The following is a 12,193-nucleotide window of genomic DNA, read 5'->3' on the forward strand; positions in this document are numbered from 1 at the left end:
CTTGCTTTATTTTTAAAATTTTGCCCCCTCCTTGCTCTATTCCCTTTTGCTGTCTGAACCTGGTCTCCGCTGTGGGAATTAAAGGAGGAATATCATGCTGCGGGTCCATGGGGGACAGCACAGCAGTGACTGGGGAGCTTATTGAAATAAGTGTTTGTTGAGTAAATAAATGCATAAAGGAATGAATCAGTACTGAAGGGAAAGTGAATCTGGGAAACAAAAGTTGAGGTGGTGAGATCCAGCCATTCCCCTCGCCTGGACTTTCACTGGTGAGGTTAAGGATCAGGACATGATTTTAACCAATGGACTTTCCTTACATGTCCTAACCCTCTACTGTTCCCAAGCTGTTCTTTGAAGTGGCCAGAAATACTGGTTTCTTCTGTCCTTTATCCTGCCATACCCATTCTGGACTGCACAGCCCAGAAAACTAGCAGGTGGAAAGGAGGGGGAGGGGTGGCAGCATCCTGAGGCCAGGATGGTGTCTCTACAAAACGGGGGGGCGGGGCAGAGGGAGCCCTACCAGGGTGCATGCAGGTTTGTAGTTTGTTGTCGCTGTGTTTCTGTTTGTATCAGTCCACTTTTTCGTAGTCTCAGGAGAGCTGCAGGCCCTGAAGATCACACCTCCACACAACAGAGCCCCCCACTTTGGTGCCTGCCGGAAGCTGGCAGGTGCTGAGAGCCGGGGCACCAGAATGTGTGCACACATTTTCTCCTGAGCAGACCTTGTGTGGGGTCGAGGGAATCCATGTGTCTAGTTACATACTACTTTCCTGAGGATGAGTTTATTGATTAAAAGCAACAGGGGTCATAAGAACATACCACAGAACAAAGGAAAAGAATCATCCCAATTCAGTGGGAGCACATACTCCTTTAAAAGGCCATCTGCAACATCCAAGAGAAATCTCTGGCATCCTCAACAAGGAGTCTTGTCTGGGTAACAGGAGCAGAGAGAGCAGGAGGGGAGCAAGCAACCATGGGGGGGGGGGCAGAATTACAGGAAAACTGAAAAGCTAACTGCAGACTTGCAGCCCAGAGAAGAGACAGTGAAGACCAGAGTTGTTACTAAGATGGGTATAATTGAGCAAGGAATGCAGAAGATGGAGTTGGAAACATTGCCTGAAGATAGAGGTGAGGGACTTTTTTTTTTTTTTTTTTTTTTAAGAAAAAGAAATAAAGATAGGGAGGACAGAAAACAGAAATCCCGCTTAAGAATTATAGGAAAAAATCAGAACCAATGGTAATGAAATGATTGGCGTAACTGGAGATTGAAAGTGTGTATCACATTCTGGACAAATTCATGGCAAATACTTTTACTTACAGGATATAAAATCAACTCTTCTAATATCCATGACTCCAAAGGAAAACAACACAACAAACACCCAGTCATGTACAAAGGAATTAAAATCAGCCCGTGTTACCAAAAGACAATGGGGGCATGTGCATAGAATCTTGAGCAAATTCTGAATTGTCTGAGAATTGTATACCCACACATATTGCATGAAGGTAAAAAATGACATTTTCAAAAACGTAAGGATCAGAAAATATATGATCCATAAACCCTGCTTGCTTGATTATATAATTGTGATAAAGATGGATTAGGTTGCAAATGTCAAAAATTATTCCTGGAAGAGATAATATATAATGTTAAATGCAATTTAACAACAATACTCTGATTATATAACTCCAGGTTATATTAACCAAATCCTGAAAATTTGGAGCTAAGAGAAATAAAGTTTCTTAAATCCCTCAGGAGAAAAAGGAGTTGGAAAGAACAGAATTAAAATAATACATTGTTCCATTCTGTGTTTTTGATATTGAAATAAGTATATATTGGAAGGTTGCTGAAACACTAGGAGACTTTTAAAACAGCATATGTTCTTTCCAAAACATGAACAAAGAGGAAAGAAAAAAAGATAGTGCACGCAGCAAAAATGAAAACAAAGGGAACGAGAAGCCATAAAATTCAATAGAATAGTCTCTAAGTCAACAAATATATTCTTATTAAAAAGTTAAGATTTGCAAATAAGATTTTTAAAACTGCAATCAACTGCTTATTAAAAACACATCTCAGATAAAATGAGAAAACGAACCACAATAGCTAGGAGTCTGGTTTCTCACCACACACCCAAATAAAAAGAAAACATGACAGGCACCGATAATCGCACGCAGAGATTCAGAGGAGAAGGACAAAGTGAGCTTTGAAGGGCTATTTCACACCGACAAAAGCATCGACCTCTATGATAAGTCGTTGGGCATACACTGCAAGTTTGATCCCAGAAAATCAACTAAAAGCAGAACTTCCGAGAGATGTGGTAAAGTGAATCCAAATGACGTTAGCTTATAAAAACCAACACCTTTTTATGCCCCCTCGGAAATATGATAGAAATAAGATTCCATTTCACAAAATCAACTAAAATATAAAACCACCTCTTGAATTAAAATTTAAAACAGAACTAGAGAACTTTACTGAATAAGCAATCATAAATAAAAATACCTATGGTTTGGGTCTGAAATTAGACCAAGTGATTTTAATTTAATTTGGAATAACAAGAAAGGTTAGTCAAAATTGTTGGGGGCAAAAGAAATCTTTAAAGTGGTCATATCCCTAAGATTGTATCCTGAGAAAATATTCAGATATTGACAGAAGAAATTATGTACAAGGTTCCTTGTTCATCACAGAATTATTTAAAATAGGGAATAGTTGGAAATAAATATACAAAAGAAGGGGCATAGAAATAAGTTATTCCAAATGCTGGAATACCATGAAGCTACTAAAAAAAACAACCAAAAAATTTATCCCTCCCCCTGCTCTAACCATATTTAGACATGAGGATATGCTACATGATAAAAGACAAAGTTAAAAAAAAAAAAAGGCAAACTGTAATCAGTACAATTCCAAATTTGTAAATCTATCGTATTTTTGACACGAATACCTGATATTGTGAACAAAGGGTATCTTTGGATGATGTGTTTATGTGACTTTTGCTTTCTTCCTTCTCCCTCATCCTCTTCCTCCTTTGTTTTCTAAAAAGAGAAAGCATTACACTTAAAATCGGAAAAGGGGACGTTAAGAAAATAAGATTCTGTTAGAGGCGACAATTTGGTGGTGGCTGGTGCCCCTGACGCAGGGTTTTATTTGCAGGATTGTGAGGCTAGGAGGGGGCAACCTGTACAGACAAGAGAGGGGGAGCACAAACACTGGACTGGGTCCCCAGAGAGAGGATGGGTGACAACGTGGGGACAAACGGAAGCAACCTCATAGACTCATTGCGAATCCGGGACTGTTTCCAGCAGGACCACCTGCGGAAAAATAAGGAGCAGAGGAATCTAGCAAAAAAGAAAAAAAACAAAAGTGAAGTCAGAGCCCTCCAAAGGGCTGCCCCGCAAGGGCCAGAACCCGCGGATTCGGAGACCCCTTGTGGCGCGCGCCCACACCAGGGACCACGAAGGAGGTCGCTTTCTGCAGGGCGGCGCCGCGTTGTTCAGCTGGAGGAGGCGACGGTGGAAACGTCAACCCAGAGGATCCAGGCGCCTCATTAAGGCATCCGGGTCTTAGGAAAACTTCCTAAGCAGGGACGCTGCTATTGGCTCCTGCAACTAGCATGATGTCACCATCAACCAATCTGAAGTCAGTTGAGCTTCCCTGGCTAAGGAGTTAATTAAGGAGTTAATTAACTCTTCCTAAACCATAGGAGCCTGCAAAAACAGTACGCCTCTTCTTTTTTTTTTTTTTTTTTTCCCTGGCTACTCTTTAACCAGGGTAGGGGAGTGAGGAAGTGGAGTTGGAAATACACAGTAAGAACAGGTAGTGCCTGGTTTTGTAGATAAAGGTATAGATGCATTTTCTTTAAGGTATAGAAGTAACACGTTTATTCAGAAAATGATAGAAAGAATCACCCCAAATTCCACCATCTCTTACACATTTCGATATAGTTTCTTCCTGTACTTTTAAACTCAAAACTGTGAGATTTTATAGAAATTAACTCACGCCACATTTTCTTTGTAGCTTTTTAAATTGACTTGCTGTGAGACTTTTCCTTTGTTATACTCTTCAAATGCATAGTATTTAATAGCCGCAAAACTTTTCAATTAAATGGGCATTCCATAAGTGCACCAGTATATAATTCTGTGCTATCATGTTTACTGGTTGCAAGGAATTGTATTGTATGGATGTACCATAATTTATTTTAAAAGTGCCCACGCCACTATTGAAAAGAAGGCTTCAGTGAACTTTATTGTATATACATTGTATTGTAGGACACCTGTCCAATGAATTCCTTAGGATGAATTCCTAGAAGTGAAATTTCTGTGTCTAACAGATTGCTCTCCAGAAACATAAACAGTGTCTAGTTCTTTACACCCTAAACAAACTTGGATGCTTCCAATCTCTTACATCTTTGATAATATAGTACAAAATGATAGCTCATGAATGTTTTTCTATTCATTTCCTTCATTATTAGTGATGTTGACCACGTTTTCACATATTCAATGGCCTTTTATATTTCTTTTCTGAATTATCTGTCTTCTTTGTCCATTTTTATATCAGGATGTCTTTTTCTAATCCATTTGCAAGATCTCTAATTTCAACTTGACAGTATTTTCTTGAATCTTTTTCATAGGGACATAATGAATGTATACTTTTCTCTTATTATGCTATCTTGTCAGGCTTTTGTTTCAGTATGTAGGTATTTTGTAGTGCATCTGGACAACTTTCCTGTTTTATCTGTGCTGTGGAATAGCTTGTGTATTATGTTCCTGAAAAGTTTAAAGAACCAGAGACATTATTGGAGGTAATTCTTTGACTACTTTAAAAATATCTTACACAATTCTTAGTCAATTCAATTAATCTATTCTTAATTAAGTTTTTCTTATTTTAGTTCATTAAAGTTTTAAATAAACCTGTATTAAAATTTCTTTATCAAAAATTTAAAAATTAGTAGTATTCACTTGGGTACAAATGCAAAATTCAAAAGAAAGACAGTACAAGTTAAATTTCTCACTCTTCTCTGTCCCCAGCCATCTACGTCCTCTTCCCATAGGCAAGCACTATTACTGGTTTATCATGGATGGATCTTTCTGGAGATATACTAAAATAACAAAAGCACATTCTTTTCTTAAACCACAAAATAGTAACAGACTGTAAGTATCTTCACCTTGCATTTTTAAAATGATTTTATTTATTTGTCAAAGAGAGAGAGAGAGAACAGGCTGGGGGTAATGACAGAGGGAGAGGGAGAAGCAGGCTCCCCTGGGGCACCTGGGTGGCTCAGTTGTTAAGCGTCTGCCTTCGGCTCAGGTCATGATCCCAGGGTCCTGGGATCGAGGCCTACATTGGGCTCCCTGCTCCGCTATGAGCCTGCTTCTTCCTCTTCCACTCCCCCCAGTTGTCTTCCCTCTCTCCCTGGCTGTCTCTCTCTCTCTGTCAAATAAATAAATAAAATCTTTTAAAAAAAGGAGAAGGAGAAGAAGAAGAAGAAAGAAGAAGAAGAAGAAGAAGGAGAAGAAGGAGAAGAAGGAGAAGAAGAAGAAGAAGAAAAAGGAGAAGAAGAAGAAGAAGAATAGGAAGAGGAGGAGGAAGAAGAAGGCGGCTCCCTGCTGAGCAAAGAGCCCAATGTGGGACTCAATCCCAGGACCCTGGGAATATGACCTGAGCCGAAGGCAGACACTTAACTGACTGAGCCACCCAGGCGTCCCTTCATCTTGCTTTTTAAAAATATATTTTGAAGATTTTATCTTACATGCATCAATATCCAAAAGTGAAACTGGGGTTCCTTTAAGAACGAACAGATAAAGAAAATGTGGCATATCCATATGATGGGATATGATTTGGCCTTACAAGGGAGGGAGCTCTGACACATGCTACGACACGGACGAACCTTAAGGACATTACACTAAGTGAAATAAGCCAGTCACAAAGGACAAATACGGGCTGCATGGATCCACTCATTACTAGAGTACTCAGATTTCATAGAGACGAAGAGTACAATGGTAGTTTCCAGAGGCTGGGGGAGAGAGAAAATGAGTTAATTTTTAATGGGTATAGAGTTTCGGGTTTGCTAGATGAAAAAAGTGCCAGAGAGAGATATGGTGTTGATGCTTGCACAACAATACCTTGTACATTTGTGCACTTAATGTTACTAAATTATGCACTTAAAAATGGTTAAAATGGGGGGTGCCTGGATGGCATAGTCATTTAAGAGTCTGACTCTTGGCTTTGGCTCAGGTTGTGATCTCAGGGTCGTAAGGTCGAGCCCCATGTCAGGCTCCGTGCTTAGCACAGAGTCTGCTTGAGATTCTCGATACCCCTCCCACTCATGCTCTCTCTCCCTCTTCCTCTCCCTTTCTAAAATAAATAAATAAATCTTTTTAAAAAATGGTTAAAATGGTAAATTTTATGTTATGTGTAGTTTGTCATATTTTTTATTTTTATTTAAATTTTTATCAGTTAATATACACTGCAATATTGGTTTCTGGATACCATCATTTTTTAAATGGTTAAGATAGTTTGTGTTTTTTTTTTTAACCTGGGGAAATACTAAAGGTATTCTTACTAACATCAGTAACAAAACAAAGATGTCCACCATCATCACAACCATTTATACTGGTAATGCTAGCCAAAGCAATTAGATATAAAAAAGAAATCAGATATATATAAAAATTGAGAGGTGAGACTATCACTGTTAATGGATGGTATCATTGCAACCAGGAAATCATGAGAGAATCAACCAAAACTGCTACTGCAAACAATAGTTCAGGAAGATAGAAGCAAGATTGACATTAGACTTTTCCATGCCTTGTTCAGCTAAGGCCAATGTGTCCCATCTGGGTAGATGTTTAGAAAAAGCACCTCTTTCTGGTGGTCATAGTCCCATGAGCATGCTGCCCGACCAGGGAAGGGCAAGCTGAGTTCAACTCTCACTTAACAGATAGCAGGGAGGGCAACATCCTTTATAGGAGCAATAAAAAAGACAAAGCATCCAGGACAAACTTAACAAGAATGTGTAAACCTTCAGACTAAAACTTCAAGACACTCCTGAAGAATACAAAGGTAGACTTTTTTAAATGGAAGGACATACCGTGTTCTTGATAGGAAGACTCAACCTCGAAAGATGTCAGCTCCCTTTAAGTTCATTTAATTAAAGATGAATAGCATCTCGATACCATCTCAATTTAAAACAGGGGATTTTTCTGGACAAATAATTCTAAAGTCTATATGAAAAACAGGAAGACCTAAGAAATTATGGAAAGAAAGAAGAATGAGGGAAGGCCAAATTTAAGAGGTATTAAATGCACTCTAAAGATCCAATATTTAGACATCCAATAACTAAAACTGAATGGAAGACACACTAGTGGAAAAGGGTTAGAAAACCCAGAAATAGGGGCATCTCGGTGGCTCAGTCATTAAGCATCTGCCTTCAGCTCAGGGCGTGATCCCAGGGTCCTCGGATCGAGCCCCGCATTGGGCTCCCTGCTCCGCTATGAGCCTGCTTCTTCCTCTTCCACTCCCCCCAGTTGTCTTCCCTCTCTCCCTGGCTGTCTCTCTCTCTCTGTCAAATAAATAAATAAAATCTTTTAAAAAAAGGAGAAGGAGAAGAAGAAGAAGAAAGAAGAAGAAGAAGAAGAAGGAGAAGAAGGAGAAGAAGGAGAAGAAGGAGAAGAAGGAGAAGAAGGAGAAGAAGGAGAAGAAGGAGAAGAAGGAGAAGAAGGAGAAGAAGGAGAAGAAGGAGAAGAAGGAGAAGAAGGAGAAGAAGGAGAAGAAGGAGAAGAAGGAGAAGAAGGAGAAGAAGGAGAAGAAGGAGAAGAAGGAGAAGAAGGAGAAGAAGGAGAAGAAGGAGAAGAAGGAGAAGAAGGAGAAGAAGGAGAAGAAGGAGAAGAAGGAGAAGAAGGAGAAGAAGGAGAAGAAGGAGAAGAAGGAGAAGAAGGAGAAGAAGGAGAAGAAGGAGAAGAAGGAGAAGAAGGAGAAGAAGGAGAAGAAGGAGAAGAAGGAGAAGAAGGAGAAGAAGGAGAAGAAGGAGAAGAAGGAGAAGAAGGAGAAGAAGGAGAAGAAGGAGAAGAAGGAGAAGAAGGAGAAGAAGGAGAAGAAGGAGAAGAAGGAGAAGAAGAAGAAGAAGAAAAAGGAGAAGAAGAAGAAGAAGAATAGGAAGAGGAGGAGGAAGAAGAAGGCGGCTCCCTGCTGAGCAAAGAGCCCAATGTGGGACTCAATCCCAGGACCCTGGGAATATGACCTGAGCCGAAGGCAGACACTTAACTGACTGAGCCACCCAGGCGTCCCTTCATCTTGCTTTTTAAAAATATATTTTGAAGATTTTATCTTACATAACACATAAGAGTTACCTCATTCTTTTAAGAACTGTATATTGTCCCATTGTCTATAACTTATGATTTACTTACCTACATTGTTTTTGAAAAAAAATTAGGTTACTTCTAATACTTGCTATTACAAATGATGCTACAGTAACTATCCTCCAGAGTAACTATCGAATCTGTGAGTTGCTTCCTTTTATTAAGCAAGGTTAGCCCATTTGTAATAATTGGCATGACAGAAAAGCTTAGATTTAATTCTGTCATCAAATTTATGATTTCTGCTTTTATTGCTTCTAAAATTTTATAATTTTTATGATTTTATATTTTATAATTTTAAAATTTTTTATAATTGTTACATTTTACTATGTATCTGTGTTTGTTCGTATGCATGTTTATGTTTCTTTTTGTAATTTGGAAGTATTTTATTTTAGGTCATCTCTCTAACTATAAACTTTTTTGAGCTGTTTTTATTCTTTGAAGTAAAAAAAATGGATAATTTCTGTATAATTTCTGCTGTTTGCAATTGTTGGTTCTTTCTTTGTAGTTTTGTATATAACCATTTTGAAAAATATTCTGTGCTCCGTGTAATGATTTTAAAAATGTGTCATAAATTCTTTGACACTCTTCCTTTGAAGGGAGGGATCTAATTCCCCTCTCCGTAAGTGTGTGCTGGACTCAGCAACTCAATTCTAAAATGATAAAATTAAGCAGAAATGATGGTGTGCGACTTTGGAAAATAGATCATATAAAAGCACTGCGACTTCCATCCTGATTGCTCTCCCCCTGTTGGGTCACTTGCTCTGCTGTGTCTCCAGGACGTTCATGGAAGTAGATCCTCCAGCCCCGGTCAAACCTTCAGATGACCACAGCCCTGGCTGACACCTTACCTGCAATCCCTTGAGAGACCTAGAGCCAGAACCACCCAGCTAAGCCACTCCCGGGTTACTGACTCTCAGAAACTGTGTCAGATAATAAATGTTTGTCATTTTAGGTTTTGAAGTAATATTTTTCACAGTAGATAAGTAAAGGGCACTATTCATGTTTCCTGTTGAATTCTATTTTATCTGACATAATATTGCTACTCTCATTTTATTTTTGTGTCTGTTTGTCTAGTATGCATTGGTTCATCCTTTTAGTTTTAACTTTCTGTGTCATTTTTTTAAAGATATGTCTGCAGTACAATAGTAAGATGAGACTTTTTTCAGATGTTGTTTTTAATAGAAAAATCCAAAATTTATTTTTACTGTCACTCTGTTTTATGTGTTTTACACTTGTTTTATTTTCTACCCGTATTTTGCTATGTAAAGTGTACTTTCTTTGCATTTTTTTCCTCTAGAAATTTGGTGTTTATGTTATTTGTAGTTTTAGTAGCTATCTTCAGTCCTTTTTTTTTTTTAAGATTTTATTTATTTATTTGACAGGGAGAGAGAGATAGCAAGACAGAGAACACAAGCTAGCAGAGGGAGAGGGAGAAGCAGATTCCCTACTGAGCAAGGAGCCTGATGCAGGGCTTGACCCCAGGACCCTGGAATCATGACCTGAGCCAAAGGCAGACACTGACCGAGCCACCTAGGCACCCCTCTATTTTTTTTTAAGATTTATTTAATTTATTTAAATAATCTCTACACCCAATGTGGTGCTTGAGCTCACAACCCCAAGATCAAGAGTCACACGCTCCACCAATTAAGACAGCCAGGCGCCCTGCTATCTTCCGGTCTGTTAGAAAACGTATCTAACACTCCCCACTCATTTTATGAAATTAGCATTACAGATCAACACCTGAAAGGGACATTATAAGAAAGATAATTATAGACCAATTTCATTTATAATCAAAGATCCCAAACAAAAGTTCTAAACAAAGAGTGAACCAGATCTTATTTAAAAACAGTATGTATATATGTGTAAACACAACTGGGTTACGTTTATTTCAGGAATTTATTTCGTTCCTTGCTTTTAAAGTTTCAGAATCAATTATCTTATCACATTAACAAAAGAAAAAAGTATATGATCATCTCATTAGATGTGGAAAAATCATCTGATAAAATTCAACAGCCGTTTATTTAAAAATACTTTGAAAACTGGGAACAGAAAAAAAAATTCTCAATCTAATAATGAGTATATGCAAAAACTTAGAGGAAACACATACTTAATGATGAAATGTTAAAAGCTTTTTTCTTGAAGTCAAGAAGAAGACAAAGATGTCCACAATCACCACTTTTTATTTTTTTAAGATTTTATTTATTTATTTGAGAGAGAGTGAGTGAGAGAGCATGTGCAGGGGGAGGAGCAGAGAAAGAGCCACAGAAGGAGAGGGAGAAGCAGACTCCCTGCTGAGCAGGGAGCTCTAAGTGGGGTCCAATCCTGGGACTCCAGGATCATGACCTGAGCCAAAGGCAGATGCTTAACTGACTGAACCAGCCAGGTGCCTCACAATCACTTTTATTCAGCATCTTTTGGAAGCCCTAGGCAGTGGGACAAGGCAAGGTAAAGAAATAAAAGGCATAGGATTGAAAAGAAAAAAATACAACTCGGTATTTGTAGATGGTACAATTATTTGTGTAGGTAAATCAAAACAATTTACACATAAATTACTAATAAATAAGTCTATCAAGAAACTAGAATGTGAAATTTAGCAAAAGGCATTTTCAACAAAAGATTTTCCCAGTCATATTGAAAAATTAAATATTTAGGAATAAATATAACAAAATATGTTACAAACTCTACGCAGAAAATTATAAAACATTTTGAAACTTGAAAAAAATTAATAAATCCCTCTGATTAAAAAAATTTTTTTGAAAAAATTTAAGATCTAAATAAATAACCAATATACAATGTTCATGGATTATAATATTCAATCAATATTGCTAGGATGTCAATTCTCCCCCAGTTGTTCTAAAGATGTGACACAATCCCAGTCAAAATTCCACATGATTTATAAAAATATATTGGGTAGATTGTAGAGTCAAATGTAAATAGCAAGTAATGCTTTCACATGTGAGGGATAAAATATTTTCAAGACATTGGTATAGGGAAATAAACAAGGCACGCACAAATATTTAACTATAATTAAGAGACTGAGGAACTTGACTCATTAAGAAGTTCTGTTCATCAAAAGAAGTCATTAAGAAAGTAATCATTCAAGCCACAGAGTAAGAGAAGATATGTGTAAAACATATAATCCAACAAAGGGCTTGAATTCAGAAAATATGAAGAAGTAAAGATGGGCTCTATTATAGTTCTCCGTCTAAAACCCAGGCCAAAATGCAAAGAGAAAAGAAACATTTTCACTTGCCATATGTATTCTTTCCCAGTTTAGACAACCAAGAGCCCAGGGTGGGATGGCTAGGAGGGAACCAGAACCCTCGTTTGTCACAACTAGGAATTTTGCTTCTGCACTGAAGTGTCTTTGTTCTGCGTTTGGTGCAGCTGACCCCATCAGAAACAAGTGTGGCAGCTTGCCAGTCTCTGGGGTGGTGCACTGCTCTCTGCTTGTACAAAGATAACTGGGAGCAAGAATTATGAATGACTTGGGACACCTGGGTGGCTCAGTCGATTAAGTGTCTGCCTTTGGCTCAGGTCATGATCCCAGGGTCCTGGGATCAAGTCCAACATAGGGCTCCCTGCTCAGTGGGGAGTCTGCTTCTCCCTCTCCCTCTGCCTGCTACTCCCTATGCTTGTGCTCTCTCTCTGTCAAATAAATAAATAAAATCTTTTAAAAAAAGAATTATAAACTACTTTAGTATTCTAATTTTGTAAATCCATATTTTTAAAAACATGCTATAATGAACATGTATTACTTTTAAAATTAGAAAATAAAATCCTGAGCCTTGTAATAAAAAAGTGCAGAGCGGCAGGGTGGCTGTACAATGATGTAAAATGAGGACGACAG

General features: G+C 38.1%; 1 long non-coding RNA gene across 1 annotated transcript; it reads left to right on the plus strand.

Annotated features, from left to right (window-relative positions):
- Positions 1-530: 530 nt before the first annotated feature.
- LOC103675967 lies at positions 531-5,511 on the plus strand. The gene is made up of 3 exons (XR_571964.2): positions 531-4,790; positions 5,017-5,139; positions 5,455-5,511. It is a non-coding gene; the product is annotated as an uncharacterized LOC103675967 (long non-coding RNA).
- The last annotated feature ends 6,682 nt before the right edge of the window (positions 5,512-12,193 follow it).

The sequence above is a fragment of the Ursus maritimus genome, unplaced genomic scaffold (genome assembly GCF_017311325.1).
Source record: "Ursus maritimus isolate PB19 unplaced genomic scaffold, ASM1731132v1 scaffold_11, whole genome shotgun sequence".
NCBI classification, from domain to species: Eukaryota; Metazoa; Chordata; class Mammalia; order Carnivora; family Ursidae; genus Ursus; species Ursus maritimus.